The 12058-nt window shown below is 51.4% G+C and overlaps 1 pseudogene; it reads left to right on the top strand.

Moving 5' to 3' along the window:
- The first annotated feature begins 7276 nt into the window (after positions 1-7276).
- On the top strand, positions 7277-9307 carry LOC115314412 (annotated as a pseudogene).
- Positions 9308-12058: the final 2751 nt, after the last annotated feature.

The raw sequence follows: 12058 nt of genomic DNA, 5'->3' as shown, positions 1-12058 counted from the left end.
TTTCCCCTTATTACGTTTACTTCACTTCATTATTACCATAGCAGGCTAGGTCATTGCAATCCTAGATTTTATTCTGTCTTTCTCCCCAGCATTGGCCGTTGTGTAGGCTCGTCCACACCAATTTCAGGGGCTCGGTATCTCGGTAAAACAAGAGAAGGTCAGCAATGGCGGCTGGTTTCTGGCGCGTGTGTAAAGCGTCTATACACCTTTGCAAGGGGATCCCGGCTTAACATCGAACCGCGCGCCAAGGTAAGGCGGACCTACTCTCCAGCCAGGACGTTCGCTGGTTGTCGTACAATGTTGCCAAGCGTCTCTCGCCGAAGCGTACACCACTGAGCGCAGAAAGAAATTTTAAAAAAATAATTATAAAACGTACAGGTGTCCTCTTCGACAGCGAAATAGCAAGGACAGTTAAAGAAAATGCCTAAAGCGGTAACAATTCGAAAATTTTCTAAAAGATCTAGTCTCAAGGCGCTCTCTTCAGAATACGCCAAAAGTCGCATGGCCTTTGCATCAACGATGGCTGCGCTCGCGGCAGCTCTGGCTTCCACAACATGCAGGAACAGAGGCTGCGATCGCTATAAAGTCAGCTCCAACTCTTAAAGATGCATCGTCCTACAATATGTGACGCTACGATTCTGTGTGGATACCTCCTCCTGCGTTCCGAGACAGTAAGTGAGCCGCTAACGTAAGCCATCGGCGATGCAGCAAACGGCACCATCTTGTCATCGCGCACCCCAATGACGTGCCCCTGGCGCACCCCAGCATGGCGGAAACGGTACGGGGCGACAGCATCGCTCAAAATGGCAGCGCACAGGAGCCTTTCTTGCAAACGTGTATAGGCTCCCAACGGGAGCCAGAGCTGCGCGTTCATGCATGGCATGTGGATACAGCTCCTCACGTAACTGAATTCGGCGAATAGCGGCGCCGCGCGTGCGAGACGCGCGGCGCGCTCAAATGCCGGGGAATGTACACCGGGGCGCGTGCAATGTCTACTTTGCTGCACGACACTTGATACGGCTCCTCACGTGATCGGATCTCGGAGAATAGCGGCGAGGGCGGCACGCGGCACGTGGAATCAAACGCGGAACTTTGGCTCCCGTAGGGAGCCTATACAGGAACTCTAAGTTGCGCTAGGGGAGCCAGAGTTGCGGGTCTGTTTTCCACGTGCCGCCGCACCGCTATTCGCCAAGATCCGATCACGTGAGAAGCCGGACCAAGTGCCTCGCGGGAAAGTAGACGTTGCACGCGCCCCGGCGTACGTTCCCCTGCTTTGTATTGATTGATTGATTGAGTTTTATTGGCTCAAAAGCATCTAAGGCTATAGAGCGCCAAGGTCTGACTATTTTATAAATTGTTTCTAGAGAAGAAAGAGGGCTCTAGTGACCAGTGATAGAAGAAAAAGATGGACATGATTCTGTATATAAATAATGTAGATGACGCATTTAAGAATTGCAGAGCAAGATTAAAGTCAACGTAAAAGTCCAGTGCTTTCTAGGATTTTAAAACATTTGTATGATTTGCAAAAAGGTTCATCTCCAAGCAAAAAAGCAAGGTGTAAAGGAATCTGTGTTGAATAAAAGTGGGCGAAGTAGAATCGGCGGTATCTGTGATATACGGGGCACTCAAGAAGGATATGCGTTACAGTCAATGGTTCTGAACAGTGTTCGCATGCAGGTGGATCCTCCCGGCGTAGCAGATACCCATGTGTAAGATGTGTGTGGCCAACTCTCGACCGACAAAGGATTACCTCGAAAAACGGTCCCTATGACGGGCACTCGCCCACTCCTGTAGCATCGGCTTCACAAAATGAAGTTTGTTGTTGATTTTGCGGGACCATTCATCTTACCATTTACACTTGATACTTTTCTTTATGGTCGCTTATAGGGTATGTCGTGAATACCAACCTTCCTTGTAACACATGAGGAAGCGGCACGATCAGCAGCTTCATTGCCGGAAATACACACGTGACTAGGCGCCCAGCAAAATACTACCTGCAATTTGTTGTTCCTAGGTGCCGCAACCACTTTATGTAGCTGAGTTATTAAAGGTTTTTTTGCTATCTCAAGGGATCTGAGTGTTCTCAGAGCACTTAGTGAATCAGTGTAAACTACAGAGTATGGATGCCTATTTCTGATAATATAGTTTGTGGCCAATAGTAAACCGTATAACTCGGCAGTCAAGATAGTTGCACTGGAATTAATCCTCCGCACACATTTAAGTGATGGTCTAATTACGGAACAGCCGACAGAGGAGTCGGTTTTCGTGCCGTCAGTATAAAAGCTGGTGTAGTCTTTATATGTATCTTGTAGCTCAAAGAATTCCTGTTTTAAGACTTCTGGTGGGGTATTTTTTTAGTGTACTCCGTAAGCGACAAGTCTGTGATGAAGAGACCATGCTCCCATGGTGCCACTGTTCCCAAAAGCTGAGCAACAGGTGGGTTTGTCTGAAGGCTCGCCGCAACGGCCGGGGTCTTGCTCCGCAATGAAGAGGGAGGCTTAACAGCGGCCTTGCTTTGGAAGGTTCGTTCGAAACGTGTTCCCTCGACTAGTTCCCGACACGGATGTTGTACTCCAGACCGTATCCTAAGGGAATACATTAGACCTACGATATCTCGCCTTTTCTCTAGAGACATTTTATTAGCGACAACATAGAGGCTCAGCACACGGTTTGTACGAAACGCACCGGTGGCAAGTCGGATCCCTGCATAATGGATTGGATCCAACATTTACAGTGTTGATGCACTCGCTGATCAATACACAGAACATTCATAATTTGGGCGTGACCGCACAATCGACCTATAGATTCTTGAAAGGCACAGTCGATCGGAACCCCAAGTCATGTGGGAGAGAACTCTCAGAATATTAAGGGATTTATGCCATTTTTGTTTTAGCGTTTTGATATGCTGGCTGAAAGAGAGCTTGGAGTCGAATATAAGCCCTAGAAACTTATTTTCCGTTTTTAACTGAGCTGGTGCACTGTACATGGTCTACGAAGGCGTCGGCATTACACCATGTTTTCGTGAAAAAACAAACACCAGCAGTCGTCTCCGTGGAGAACTTAAATCCGTTATTGTCAGCCCCCCTTGTCACATTATTAATATTCAATTGAAGACGCCGTTCGCAGATTGCAAAGATACATGAGGAAACAGCAATCTGGAGGTCATGCACATACAGCGAATAGTGGACTGATGGTGGTATGACACGCGCGATAGAATTGATTTTTATAGCAAACAGAGTAACACTTAGGACACCGCCCTGTGGAACACCATTTTCTTGTACAAACCATCGTGAGTGCACAGACCCCAGCCTTACTCGAAAGGTGCGTCTACCTAAATATCTCTCAATGGCATTGAACATGCGGCCCCGAATACCAATGTCCAATCAAGTCCCTCAAAATTCCATACCACCAGGCAGCATTGTATGCTTCCTCGAGATCGAAAAACACAGAGCGGCAGTACTGTCTATTGACAAATTCCTCTCGAACAGTTGTGAAAACGACGACGACGAGCGCTTGCACAGCGGGACATTCGCACCGCTCCGCTCATTTTGGTCCTTTTTTAGCAATTTACTGGGCCTCCGGCCTCCAGCCTGGGGCCTGGACGACTACATGGACTCCCCAAGGCCTCCCGATTCACCCGTCATCACACCGCCGCCCAAGGACATGGACTTCCCGGCTCTCGAAGTCAATGAGGACAGCCCGGCAGAGCTCGACCTAGCGGGGAATACGGGCTTTGCCTTCCCGCCGCCCCTACTCCTCCTGTCACACTCCAACCCGTTTGCCCCACTGGCGACTCTTGAGAATGCTCAACAATCCGAAGGCAAGTCAGACGACCTTCTCACTGCGTCCTGCATTGTTTCTACTGCACACGAGGGGCAAAAACGGGCGCGTAGCACAGTTCAGGCCTCTACAGCCTCAAAGCGGTCCACCCAAGCCAGGACGTCCGCTCGCTCGGTACAGACCACTTCCTCTCGGGGAATGTACGGCAAAGACTCCTACCACGATGAAGATGGGTATACTCTGGTCACCTACAGCCGCAAAAAACGTTACCCCTTGATGGCCGCAACGCCACCCACACAGACTCAGCCACCCGCACCGCGGCTGTCGCGCCTCACGGTAATCCTCAGACCATGTCAACCGTGTAGAATCTTAGATGAGCCCTACATCAAGCTCGACGAGGCTCTTTCATCACATTTACGCACCTCCATGGCCCTCGTACAAGGCACCAGGACCCCCGATTTCACGACACGATTCTTAACACATAGTAATCAACTTGCACTCGATGTATACGATCCCGCGGTGAGGGATGCTTTCCTCAAAATCAAATCGCTTCCTATCTGTGGTAAGGAGGCTCCTTTTCAGGCCTATGATGCAACCGGAGAGGGCCAGATACGTGGCATAATACAAAACGCCGGTGGCCTTACCCAAAAACAACTCATGGCCAGCTTGCATTGCCGCAAATGCAGAATACTTAATGCTCGCCCAACTGGGTGACAACGGAACTGCTTTGGTTACCTTCGAGAGCACACGCCTGTCCTACCGCATCGGCCTCCGCTCTTTTACGGTGAGGGTATTACCCTACAAACCCAAAGTAGCTGTCTGCACGACCTGCCATCGGATGGGCCACGTTAAGGAGCGCTGTCCCAACACCGACAACGCCCGCTGTTCTATTTGCGGACTGAAAAAACACGACGGAGGCGCGACTTGCCCGAACGCCACGCCTAAGTGTCGTAATTGCGGGGTCCCCACCTAGCCACAGACAAGGGCTGCCTCAAGAGAGCCCAGCTGAACAAAAAGATAGCACGTCGCCGACGTCCCAAGGCCCCGCGACGCTTTGAAACTACCTTTGACAACCAAGGGCAGCCTCTACACGCGGGCGAACGTACTGAATCGTCAAGCAACAACACCAATACGACCGTACCTCTAGTGCCTGGAAGCGCGGGAGACTTACGACGCCTACGGCTCATCGCCACTCCGACCTCAACAAGTTTCTATACAGGGCCCCGCACCTCTGCTCAGGGAACTACTACAACAGCTGCAGAGCGTAAATTCACGTTTGCGGACGCCGTTCGGATGGCCAACACCGACACTGCAACCCAGAGTATTAATACGACACAAAGGAGAGGATCTAAACATGCTCAAAAATCGCGAACCCCGCGCATTCCGGAACCGGTGGCACAAGTCAGTGAGGAGACGCAGACAGAAACAGCTGTACGCCTCTCAGCATCTACAACACCCAGCACACAAATCGCCCTCGAGGCACAGCTCAAGCGCCGTATTGCTCAACTTGAACAACGCGTAATGGAGCACGTGCAAAAGACAATAGACCGGGCCATTGAGACATGTGTCTGCACCCTTATGGAACGACTCATGCTCTCCAGTACGAGCCCATTCGGGGCGCCCATCACACAACCGGCTCCGGCCGCCTCTATGGTAACCTCATCAATTGCTATTAACGGCCAACATGGCCCAGTGCTCCAATAGCCCACTCGCCACCGGGCACCCACCCTGGGCTACAGTCGTGCAATGGAATTGTCGAACACTTCGAAAAAAAAAGGCCGACCTAGTAGCGCAATCTCATTGTAACGGCACCACACAAGGACCATTTATACTCGCACTTCAAGAAGTAAATGGCCCAGTACTCAAACTCCCGGGTTACGAAGGGTACCCGTCTTATAGCGATCCCGGGCAGACCACATCCGTGGCTCTATACGTATTAAGAACGCTCGACCACGTCCAACTGGATACCGAACACTGGAATACTAGCGCCACCACTACGGTAGGGTGTAGGGTCAAATTGTCGACTGACCACACCGTTTTAATTTTTTCCTTGTACGCACGCCCGGAGTACAACCGCAACAAAGGGCACAAGGCTCTTATTGACCTCGGTTTTATACAGCATTTCCATAGGCTCTATCCTCGCGACCAGGTAATCCTATGTGGAGACTTCAACGCAAGGCACACAGCATGGGGTTACGACAAATGCAGTCCCAGGGGGCGCAAAGTAATGGCTGATGCCCAAAACTACCACCTTAGTTTGATCAACACCCCCGATGACCCCACACGAATTGGACAGTCTATTCGCCAGGCGGACACGACCCCTGATCTGAGTTGGGCATCACACCCGCGCAGCGTCACCTGGCACCTTCACGAAGACCTAATGGGAAGCGATCATTTCCCTATAGTGATCAAGATAAAAATCCGCCGCACTCTGGGATGCGCGGTAGGTGCACGCACAGCCGCGAGACCATCGTTTTTGACGCACTGGGACAAATACCGAAAGCTGCTGGAGGAGACATCTCCCAGCGGCGATATCGCACACCTAACTGGTCAAATATTAAACGCCAAGCAACAAGCCACCCGTCGAATACAAGTCCCCTATGATCATCCGGACCCAGACAAACGCCTTCTAACGCTCTGGAATCGCAGGTTGCGCCTATTGGCCAAGTACCGCAAATCTGGACGCAGACGCTCTATCAACCGGAAGTTGAGGATCACGCAACAGACAATAGAGGACTACACCACCGCCCTTGCATCTGAGAGATGGATGACCCTCTGTGAAGGCTTTAACGGGAATACGTCTCCACCCCGAGTTTGGAGTATATTACGGTCCCTTCTTGGACAAACCAAGACCTACAATGGGGCCAGACGGGTGGCCCTTAAAGAAGCGATAACCCCACAGGGGCTAGCCGAACGCGCCGCTTCTGAATTCTTTCCCAGCATTTCTCAACCCATCGCTACCACCTATGAAAGGGACGACCCCGTGGAGGACTTTGAATCCTACAATCAACCATTCACCCTTTTTGAGCTTAATCACGCTCTTAACACTGCCAACACACACAGTGCACCTGGGGCAGATCAAGTCACCACGACACAACTGCGAAACCTGCCAGATACCTACAAAAAAGCTCTGTTGGAGGAAATCAACAGGATCTGGGAAGAAGGAAAGCTTCCACCCACATGGCGTTTCTCTCTGGTGAAACCAATTCCCAAACCGGGGAAACCGCCACATAACCTGGCCAACCTGCGACCTATATCACTGACATCCTGCCTATGTGAAACGATTTAGAGGATGGTCAATACGCGCCTTACATGGTACTTGGAAAATAATGGCATTCTCGCCCCAACGCAAATAGGTTTTAGAGCCGGGTTGTCCACACAGGACGCGCTTCTTCAACTTAAGGAGGCAGTCCTCGACCCGTACTCTACACAACCGAGAGCTGTCGTTGGGGTTGACATTAAAAAGGCATTTGACGGGGTCCCGCACAACACAATCATGTCCCAAACCAGAACTGCCGGCCTAAAAGGACGACTATATAACTTCATTGCCGCGTTTTGGGAAGGTCGCTGTTTTCAAGTGCAGGTAGACCAAGCCACTAGTACCAGGCGAGCCAACAAAGTAGGGGTACCGCAGGGGTCAGTTATCTCACCGACTCTCTTCAACTTGGCGATGCACACCCTCCCACACCGTCTTGATGCAGTGCCTGGACTAGGTCATACAATATATGCCGATGACATCACGCTTTGGGCAACAGACGGGTCCATCGGCCAGCAGGAAGACATACTCCAAAATGCCCTAAACATTATCTACAGTTTTGCAACCGAAATTGGCCTCAGAACATCCCCAGAGAAGACTGAATACTTAGTCATACACGGCGGCCGTAGTACTCCCTCCAAGAGAGCCGAGAAGAACATGTACAACCTCTCTATCGGAGACCAACCCATCACCAGGAAATCTACCATTCGCATCCTGGGCATGTACCTGGACGAAAATTGCACAGCCAACACATGGTTCCAGAAAACGACTGGATCAGTAAAAAAGATCCTACACGTCCTTCGACGAATCTCAACACGCACCCGTGGTGTCCGCGAACGCGAGATGAGGTAATTCGTGCAGGCATTTGTCGTCTCACGGCTCCTGTATGGCCTTCCCTATCATCCAGTCAATCGGACTCAGATGCTAGCTCTAGAAAGACTTATCAACGAGGCCCGAAGACTCATTACTGGCCTTCCCAGGTACACACGCCTAGACGCGCTCAAGAGTTGCGGGGGCATTAACGATCTCAGCGAACTCGTATCCACGCACTACAACATCCAGGAGGCACGGCTTCGCACAACACCAGCCGGCCGGTCTATCCTTGCAAAACTAGGCTACGCCGTGCACGATCTGCCCGAACTCCCACAACAGACCCCGCCGTGGGAACACATTGTCCTCACCGACGGGACTCCTCTACCTCAGCGGATACAGAGCACCGGCAGGCGCCTCCCTCTCAAGAGACGGCACTTAAAGTACATTCGCTTGCTTGACGATTGCACCCACGTGATCGACGTCGATGCATCCCTGCCAGCTGATCACAAATGCGCTGTCTACGCCACGGCGTGGTACAATTGTAACACAGAAGCACAGGCACGATACCTGCACACAACGGCTACGCCCCCGCTCAGCACCCAAGCGGAGCTTCAAGCCATCACGCAGTATGCGCGCGACGCACTTCTTACGGCAAAGGAAGACGCACCAGTCACGCACATCATTTATACTGACTCGCAAGCGGCACACCACATATGCTCGGACACCAAATATACCGGACCTACCTTACACGAGCTCAAGGTGGCCGTCTCATCTCTGAGAGCGTCCGGCCATCAATTCATCATACGATGGGTCCCTGCCCACTGTGGCATACCCGGTAATGAGAAAGCCCACAGGCTAGCGCGCGCACACCTCCTCTCCGCGCTGGCCAAGGGACCCTCCTCTTCCTCATCTCTAGCCAACCCCTCACAGGAAATTGCCAACCCTTGGCACGACTTGTGCTCTACGAAAGCCCAGCGAGCCACCTACCTCTCCATGGCCGCTAACCCGCTATCCATCCCTAAGATTCCCTCCCAACATTTCTCTCGTAGGGAAGCCGTCATGATTCGGCAAATTCAGACAGGGACCCTACTGACACCACATCTCTTACAGCGGTTTCGCGGGAACGACGGGGCGGGACCTTCCACAGCCTCTGGCATCTGGAAGAACTGCAATTCTAAGGCAGACCTGGTTCATCTCATGTGGTCTTGCCCTTTGTATGATATTCCACGACAACAGGCTTTGGACCTCATCACAAACGCCCCAGTACCCGCATCCCTGAACGCCTTGGCAAGTCCAGACACCACCATATCCCCCAAGCATGCTTTGGAGCTCTGGGAGGCACTACTCGCCTTCATAAAAGACCCAACTGCGCCTCCAGTGGGGGACCGGCTCCTTCCGGCTACAGCCAAGAGGATACGGCCTCCCCCTCCCTCGTCGACGAAGGCCTTGAAGCCATGAGATGTTGCCCTCCTCCTCCTCTCCTCTTCTTTGGCCCCCGCTTCCTAATCCCTTATCCTCCTTCTAACTAACCTCCGCAGCGCGCTCCGCGCAATATAAGGTCAATAAACGTGTTTTCAATCAATCAATCGAACAGTTGTCTCCAATCGAACCAATTGATCCTGCGTCGAGTGGGATGAGCGGAAACCGCGCTGGTATTTATCCAGGGTGCAATGTTTTTCCAGGTGCTGCATCAGTCGTCTATTGATTTTTTCTAGGGTTTTACAGAAGCAGCTCGTCAATGCTATTGGCCTGTAACTGATAGCAGCATCCGAGTTCTTTCCTGGTTTAAGTAGAGGGATAATTATAGCCGTTCTCCTTGCTGATGGAAAACGTCCCTCCTCTCATACTCTGTTGAAAGGGTCTAAAACCAGATCAAGTGTAGACGGGTGAAGATGATTCAACATGAAGTAGTGGACACCGTCAGGACCAGTTGCCGAGGAATTGACGCTATGAATGACCATCTTCAGTTCAATAAGAGTGAAGGATCTATTATACGGCTCCCGTGCACCACCAGGTGCCTTTATGATCCTGGCTTCTTTCTGCTGTTTTATCTGAAGGGATAATGGTGAATAGTGCCTGGAACCTAAAACGAACTTGAAATGTTCATCGAGAATATCGGCTTGTTCCTCTAGACGTTCTGGACAGGTTCCGTTGCAGGATAATTCGGTCCCAGACCCCTTCGGGGGTGTGTGGCTATTTATTGATGTCGCATACGCTTGAAAACTTGTTATTTTTGATTGCCGGCGAATGTACCTCGCAATGACCTTCATTTGGTTAAAGTGAAGATGATTGCTTGATGTCGGATATCGTCGAAATATGCTCCTAGTCTTGTTTTTTTTTTCGTGATTCTGAGCATTGTTCATTCCACCAAGGCTTGGGACGGCGTGGCAGGCGTCCCGAGGTCATGTGGATTGCCATTATGGATACCTGAAGGATACGATTCATTAAGTATTCGTTCACTTCATCAATTGAAAGCTTGTCAAGGGATGTGCATGCAAGCAGTGAGAATTCGCTGAAATCTGACCAGTTTGTCTTCTCAAATTTACAACGGGGAGTTCGGCTGGGGAGGGTCACACCTGGGTTATTTCGTCTTAAAACAATCGGCATGTGGTCACTGCCTAAAGAATTATTAGTAACCTGCCATAAAAACAGTGAATATTGTCACGGATGACAAGTGACGAGGCGGTGAATCACCAAGTAAACTGAACGTTTAATGGTGCGAACTTGTGCCCGAAAATAAAAGGAAAAAGAATGATAATAACAGAGCGTCGCGGGCGTCGAAGGCGGCGAAGCAGCACGATCGAACGCTGAGGCGAAAAACTGACTCAAGAAGGTCACGGGCGGCCTCTTATCTAGAGTGCGTCGCTATCTCGAAGATTCGGCGAAAGCGGCTCGAGCGTCGCGTGATGGGTGCGAGAATGAACACGCACTTTCTAGAAAACTAAAGCAGGAATAAATGATAGAAGTTACGTACGGTACATGAATAAATGAGAACTTTCTGGAGGTCCGTGACCGAGCGTCGCTTTCTCAGCCCTGTGCGCGGCATTATCCCCCCCCCCCTTTAAAAGTGCACCGTCTCGATGCAGCACAAAAACGGAAAACAAAAAAACAAAAGGACAGCAGAATTGTTAGCCGGAGTTCACAGTCCACAGTTCACTCGTCGACGAGAGTGGAGAGTCCTATCGTTCGTAAAACGGCTTCAGCCGCACGACATGCACTACCTTGGGTCGCGGCTGCGGTCTTGCAGATGGGCGCGTTCCGTCGGCTAGAACTTCGTAGATCAGATCGCCGAGGCGTCGGATGATCTTGTAGGGCCCAAAGTAGCGCTTCAGGAGTTTTTCGCTGAGACCGCGACGACGAATCGGCGTCCACACCCAAACTCTGTCTCCGGGCTGGAAGTGGACGTCGCGGCGACGAAGATTATACCGACGAGCGTCGACATGTTGCTGGTCTTGAATTCGTAGTCTGGCTAGCTGGCGGACCTCTTCTGCCCGTTGAGCAACCACCTGGGCGTCATCGCTCCCGTCGTAGACTGACTCGTGCGGCAACATAGAGTCTAGCATAGTCGTCACCGCCCGGCCATACACCGGCTGGAAGGGCGTCACTCCTGTGGTCTCTTTCACTGCTGTGTTGTAGGCGAACGTGACGTAGGGCAGCACTTCGTCCCAGGTCTTGTGCTCCACGCCGACGTACATAGAGACCATGTCGGCGATTGTTTTGTTGAGCCGCTCCGTCAACCCGTTGGTCTGCGGATGGTATGCCGTTGTTCGACGGTGTTCCGTGTGGCTTAGACGCAGGATCTCTTATGTCAACTGTGCCATGAATGATCACCCTCGGTCTCTGATCAGTACTTCGGGGGCGCCATGCCGGAGGACGATGGACTCGATGAAGAACTTGGCGACTTCGACAGCAGTCCCCGAAGGAAGGGCTTTTGTCTCGGCGTAAGGAGTAAGATAATCGGTGGCGACGATTATCCAGCGGTTCCCAATCGTCGACGGTGGAAAAAGACCCAGCAAATCCATTCCAATTTGCTGGAAGGGCTTGGTTGGCGGGGTAATCGGCTTAAGGAGACCTGCTGGCTTTGACGGTGGTTTCTTGCGTCGCTGGCACTCATGGAACGATCGCGTGTAGAGATGGACGGTCTTCGGAAGCTTTGGCTAGTAGTACTTGTCACGAATCCGGGCAAAGGTCCTGCTGTAGCCAATATGT

This window comes from Ixodes scapularis, unplaced genomic scaffold (genome assembly GCF_016920785.2).
Source record: "Ixodes scapularis isolate PalLabHiFi unplaced genomic scaffold, ASM1692078v2 PGA_scaffold12__126_contigs__length_90152505, whole genome shotgun sequence".
NCBI classification, from domain to species: domain Eukaryota; kingdom Metazoa; phylum Arthropoda; class Arachnida; order Ixodida; family Ixodidae; genus Ixodes; species Ixodes scapularis.
This window is presented reverse-complemented; position numbering and strand designations above follow the sequence as displayed.